Source organism: Camelina sativa, chromosome 4, assembly GCF_030686135.1.
Source record: "Camelina sativa cultivar CO46 ecotype springtype chromosome 4, ASM3068613v1".
In the NCBI taxonomy this organism is placed as follows: Eukaryota; Viridiplantae; Streptophyta; class Magnoliopsida; order Brassicales; family Brassicaceae; genus Camelina; species Camelina sativa.
Window position 1 is genome coordinate 10,258,104 of NC_141883.1, and position 6,827 is coordinate 10,264,930.

General features: G+C 41.9%; 1 non-coding gene across 1 annotated transcript; it reads left to right on the forward strand.

Annotated features, from left to right (window-relative positions):
• The first annotated feature begins 5,015 nt into the window (after positions 1 to 5,015).
• On the forward strand, positions 5,016 to 5,089 carry TRNAW-CCA (transfer RNA tryptophan (anticodon CCA)). The gene has a single exon. It is a non-coding gene; the product is annotated as a tRNA-Trp (tRNA).
• Positions 5,090 to 6,827: the final 1,738 nt, after the last annotated feature.

Consider the following 6,827-nt stretch of genomic DNA (forward strand, 5'->3'; position numbering starts at 1 on the left):
ATCTTTTATTAAGTCAGACTGGCTAGAAGCGCTATAGACTGACCGTTAGAAGTCATTGATAGGGATGTTGAACACTATCAATTACTTCTCTTTAGTACCGGTATAACATCGACTACTAAAAGTAGAAGGGAAGAAAGGTTATCCAGCCACTTCTTTTGGTCCGGGATAGGAGGCTTGTTGAATCAGACGAAATAGGACATCGGTGCCGGTACTCGATTCGAAGCATGGCTGGACGCCGCACTCCTGGCACCTAAAGGTGCTTTTTTCGCGTACTCTTTTTTTGTGATTTCTCGGTAGGGAGGGATGTTTTTAGTACAGATCTTTTAAGCGAACCACTATAAGGAGTCTTTGATTGAGGATCATCTGAGATGGATGAGCCATCTCCTTTCCATTGCCAGTCAAGCCTGCCATTCAACAAGCCCTGTTGTGGTCATCAGACTTTATTATAAAATCAGTAACGGAAAATAATCCATTGCTCCGTTGACTCTTTCAAGCAAGGCTTCCTTGTCTCAGAGGCCCCTTCAACCGGCTTCAAAACTCGCTATTCTGCTGACGATTTTAGCCTTTATATATCACTCCGAATGGAGTACTCAAGTTGAACCGGGCGAACCTTTGGAAGGGTCTGTTTGAGAACTTCACAACTTCACTCTAGGGCCAACCTCGAAGGGTTTCCTCTCTTTATTCAATAGAACAGCAGCCAACCACCGAGGTTCCTCACTAGATATATAGGACTGGTACCTTCGGTCTCTTGCGACACTCCGAGCAATGTTGCCGCTCTGTTCGCTTCTTTTTCAATGACGGTAACAGACCAACCTTCAATGGCAGATAATTATCAATTTGACTTAGGAGGTTCCGATGCAAAGGCCACACCTGTGGTTGATTGCCTCCGCCACCTCTCTACAGTCAGTTTCAAATTCCACTCTCACCTGTTGGTGCTTAAACTTTCAGCAGCCCAAAAAACACTCAAAAGCTCCGCTTCGAAAGCAGTTGTTGTTGGCATAAAGGCTCTTCGTCAAGTCGAACCACACCGAGGAGGCACTTGTTAACCACCGGATGGAGCAAGTTCGTGAACAATAAGAAGCTAATCGCTGGTGATTCTGTTGTATTTATGAGGAAATCGGCTGATGAGATGTTTATTGGTGTAAGGCGAGCACCAATCTCTAGTAACATCGGAGGAACAAGCTTCTACGGCGGAGATGAGTACTGTAGTTATTATCAGAGCAGTGGAGGCGTTGCTAAGGAAGACGACGGAAGTGCGAAGAAGGGGTTTAGGAGGACTGGGAAAGGGAAATTGACGGCTGAAGCAACTGCCTTGCGATGAGCCGGGGATCCCGTCATAGAATATTTCAATTAGATCGAATCTCTACTAACAAACAGAAGTGAGGCTTGCAGACCTTTTAGTCGACTAACTAGCGTTCCTCGGCGTGGGCGTGGTACATTTTGCGGCAGTTGCCTCTTCTCCCCTTTTGAGGACTCGTGGAATGAGACAAGAAAAAAAAAAGTAGCCGTGATGCCCCTGTTCACTCTATTGAGCAAGTACATGAGAGAAGGCGACATCCGGTCCTCTGCCCCAATAGCCAAAGAAAATCTGATCACATAGCCGGGCCCCGCTGAGCATAACTACCTATCTCGTCGCGGGAGTATGATTAGTTTTCAAACTAGGAAAAGCTTTGCCCTTAGCAGCACACTAGAAGCTACCAACTCAGGAATTCACTTATAAAAGAAAGGAAAACTCCCCTGCTTTTTTGGCTAGTCAAATCTGCCATGGTGGGTAGCAGGTATTCCAGTTTACTCCCAGAAGTTGTCCATCCATCAATCCCATACATTCCAGCACAGAGAGGAGTAATCCCCTCTGGCTTATCGATTCCTTTCCAAAATCCAAAGAGTTTCTATGTTACCGTGAGTCCCTCATTTTTGATCTATTTAGTCAAGTATCAGCCTCTCCTGTACTGTAATCTCTTAGGTCGATATCCAGTAGCTCCAGTAGCAGCGGGGGGAGAAGTTGACCCGGAGCAATTGCATTTTTTGGTGAAACAATAGATCCAGCTTATGATTCTATTATATATACGATGCTCAGATAATACAGGTTTAGATCCAGAGAGAGACTGGTTCTGGTATCAGAGCATTCAAGGGGAAGTGGCTTGTTTGGTGGTTCGAATCCACCGAGAGCTTGGCAGAGGAGAGGTGCTTTAGCAACTCGACTGGAAGAAGTGCCAAGAGGAGTGTATCCATACCCGTACCGAAGAGATCTTGGGAAGGCATCTCTATAGATTTAGTAGTTGGACTACCAAAGACCCAGACAGCTTCGAGGTTAGGTCTTCAGTGTTAGGTCAGTTCGAGGTCAGTTGTTCCCTCCGTACTGTTTGTTGCTAGAGAGCTGCTTTCCATCTATCTCCTACATGAAAGGATCTGAGTCCATCCAAATAGCCCAGAAAATGACAGCCATAAAAAGGCGCGCAGCCCATATAGCCTCGGCCTGTCCAAATGATGTTCAGCGGTCTCTACCCAAGTAGCTGTGGCCCATGATCCAAAGGACCCGCAACCAGTCAATCATGCTATCCTTACCTTCCAACCAATCGGCCAATCCACGCTATCCTTACCTTCCAACCAACCCCCTCGATTCCGCTTCTGCAGCAGTATATAATCTCGTTCCCTTACCTTGATGCCTACAGCTCAATTTGTTTTCCAGTGATGGCAAGAATCCGCGAAATACTGCTTTTTCTTTTTCTTGTGTTGTTTCTGAATGGCATCATAGCTACACGAGGGAAAGCGATGCTGCCCACTCTGCCGCAAAAGGGGGCCGCTTTCTTCCCCCCAAAAATGCCGGTTCCACCATCAGGGCCCAGCAAGCAGCATAATTCTGTTCCGAGGCTGCGTTTCATTCCAGCAACAGTAGTATACGGTTCAAAACGCCTTGTTCCATCCGGCGCGAATCCCCTCCATCACTAGTAAAGTGGAGGTGTTATTTGTATTGCAATAATGAATAAATGTACGAACACAAATAATGAGCAGACCTGCCCACGTTTGTATGTGGATTCATTTCATAATATATTATTTTTGAATAAAGAAGCGCTTTGAGGCAAGTTGTGTTTCTCGGTTGATGGATGGAGTTCCATTGTCCCATGAGAACTCTTAGCTACTGAGATACGAGAAGAGAAAATGCACTTTTCCATCTATATAAAGAGAAAGTTTTGGATTCCTACTGTCCTCCGTAGAGCTCAAATAGGGTTTCTTTCTTTTGCCGGTATATCAAGAGACAGTTTGTGATTCCTACTGTCCTCTTACGAAGGAAAATAGGGTTGCATCAAATCCTCGCTATATCAAGAGACAGTTTGTGATTCCTGATGTACTCTTACGAAGGAAAATGGGATTGCTCACTTTTGCCGGTATATCAAGAGCGAAGTCTCGTGGTTAACAGTCACCCATCTATTCCTAGTTAGGGATCAAAAAGGGACATAGAGTCTCAATCTATCGTTCTATCATATACGCGGAAAGTCTCAGACAAGCAACAGAAGGAAAGCAGTTACCTACTATTGGATTTGAACCAATGACTCTCGCCGTATGAAAGCGATACTCTAACCGCTGAGTCAAGTAGGTTTCTTTCTTTGCTAACGGTTAGTAATTGCTAGAGACTGAGGACTCTTCGCGGATTACTTGGTTTCAGGGGATTGTCTTCTCTACATATCAGGAAACTGGTCCATGGCGTGGATCTCCTTGGAAACAGCTTCAGGTATAAGATCCCCTTCACTATTCCCTTAATATTCCTCTGATGTTGAGCTGATGGGAAAATATATAAATCTGGTTATTCGAATGCTAATTTGGGTTTGGAATGTGAGGTTCCAGTTGTGTCAAGTTTGGATTGCTGTGTTGGGGGGATTCGTGGTTTGAAATCGAAATATGTTGATTGGAAGCAGTATTAGTTAGTTCATTTGAAAATGAATGCCATATCCCTTAGTTTTGTTGTTTGAGATTCATCTTCAACAAAGATACATTGGAAAAAGAAGTCGGAAGATCTTGGTCTTAGTATTGTTTGTGTTGCACTCAGATACAGTAAATCGCTACAATCTCTCTTCTCTCTTCTCCTATCCCTCCGCTTGCTTCCGTTTTCAATCTCTCCTTTCTCTCAGACATTACGGTCTCTTTCTCTCTCTCTCTTTCTGAGCGGTGGTCATGCTCTGTACATTCTAGTATATGTTGATGATCTTAGAATCACATGGTCCAATCCTCTTCATATTGATGAATAGTATGCATCAAAAATGCCATCTTTTCTATAAAGTATCTGGCTCAATCTTGGTCAAAAAGTGAGTAGAACTTCTGCTTCTATCTTTCTCAAAACATTACTGATCTATTGGTCAAGGCTGGCATGGAAAGAACCTATCCCTTCTCCCATAGTAACTTCTGGGTCCTCTTTGTCTGCTCTGCTGTTGTAAGTTCCACTTTGTTAATCCTCATCTCTATCGTAGCTAGCATTCTTGGTGGTTGCTAGCATAACCAGACCTGACATAGCTTACTCAGTGAACTTTCACAATTTCTGATGAGACCTTAGATAGAAAAGAAGGTTTAGATTCAAGTTTCTATTCCTTCCTATTAAACGCTTTCAAAAGATTGTTGAGATATCTTCTCTGAATTGTCTGCACTTGACACCTTCCTCTCAACTTGCTCTTGTTTTAGTGATGCTGATTGGCCTTCGTGGGAATTTATAGATCACTCTCAGGATATTGGCTTTTTCTTGGGAGATCCTACGGGAAAAGAAGGAAAGAAGTCAAAATAAGAGAGTCAGAGCCTAGGTTAGAAGTCAGTTTCAGTTCTCTTAGGTCTCTTTCCACATATACAAACTGAGAGTTCAGTCTCATATAGCATGAGGGGACATGGCTTGGTAATCGATTCAAATTGGACATAGATAATCTTTCAATTTCTCATATTATATATGATAGTATAGGCGTGGAATATTTATTGGGGTTATAAAAAAAAAAAAGAATCCTCGTCTTTACAGTCTTATCAATTGTGATAAGAAAGCGCTCTTAGTTCAGTTCGGTAGAACGTGGGTCTCCAAAACCCAATGTCGTAGGTTCAAATCCTACAGAGCGTGATTCCGTTGCTCTTGTTAGGTCGAAAATTAGACTGAACTCAAATAATTGAACAGTAATCTGAATTTGATCTCTCGCCAGAATTGATTTAACCAATAGACATATATATTATCTTTCTTACTTCTGACCTGTGGTGCTCTATACATATCGGTGAATTTAGATATGAAAATGAAATCTCCTTTATTTAGAGGACCACTGGTCAACAGTTCCACAGAAAATCCAATTCATATCCTAACGCGAGAGAAATTGAGACATCAGACCAGTGGTACAAACTCAACAGAGAAAGTAATACTACCTAATATACTTCATAGTTATATCAAAAACCTAAACTTAGATTTCACATCACCATATGGATCAACTGGTAATAATTCATTATTAAGCATACTTCGTAGTAGGTTTAAACAAAGCATTTTCCCATCATCTGGATTAAAGTGTTTGGATACTACTGGTGATTTTCTCATCAAAAATGTTTTACATAAAAGATATGAAAGTGTTCAGCAGAATATCTCAAATGCATTATCATCCTCCATAAATTCTCGCACTGCAGTCTTCTTTTGTATACTGTTCAGTATAACAGTGTTAATGGAAATAGCTCCTGGACCTCTTTTGAACAAACCTTCATTATTATTTTCAGATAATTTACCAAATGTATTGCAATATACACGAGATGTGTATGTGAATCATGTTTGTATAATACACAAAAGTTTAAGTCCATGTGAGTGCGAGGAGCCTCTCAATCGAATTATTAGAGATATGTTTCCGCAAACCACTTTTGACCCACTTGAACTACAGAAACCTTCACCCAGTAAAGTGAAAACTATAACCTACATGCTTGGTACTATTCTTCTTGTAATTACATTAATGGATAAGACTGGATACACTCAATTAGTTCAAATGTAGATAGAATGAAATACACATTAACCTCCTTCTCCATTTACTGTTCTTTGATTCTAACCTCCTTCTCCATTTCCCGTTCTGTCCTAGTTCTTTGTTTCTAACATTCTTAGCTTACCGAGATAAGCAATTCCCTACCTAGAAAAAGATGATCAAAGGCATTGAGGATCAAGCTATCCTTCTTTTGCTGTTGAATTGAATTCTGTTTTGGTAAGGACATCAGTATTGATCCTCGTCTGATATAGAGACTTTCAGGTTTTCTAGATCAGCTATTATCCTTTGAAACTCATTAACGTCCTCAAACTAAGGAAAGAAGTGCTCAGTGAGCTTTGAATGATTGAATTGGACTTTCGGTCAGAAGTGAGCCTAAGCTTTGTTGTGAGCTGTCTCGTTTCCCTGTACTCGCATTCGCTTACATCAAACCAATCAAGCTAGGATTCTTGTGGGATTGACTCCTGGTAAGGAACCGTCTTTACATCTCTAACTTGTTGGCTCGTTAGGAAGGGAAGTTCAAGCTTGCCTGTAAGGGGAAGGGAAGCTCTCTAAGCAAGCTATTTTCATGCCTATACTAGCTTTCTTTGTTTGACAGGTTGGGGGAATACCCAATTCAAAGAGATCAAGCTTACACTGCACAGATTTGACCTTCTGGTGAGAGTTTCCGGTAAGCTTTCACAGAGCAGATGTTGTTCTCGACTGAATCAACAAGTGGAAGAGTCACGTCAGTGCCTAAAGGTCAGTTTGAAACTCCTTCTTAAGAACCTCTTGAAGTAAGCCTTCTCTAAGAACTCCAGAAGCTACCCTGAAGCCTTCTCTCGTTGACAACCATTACGGGATAGGATTTCATTT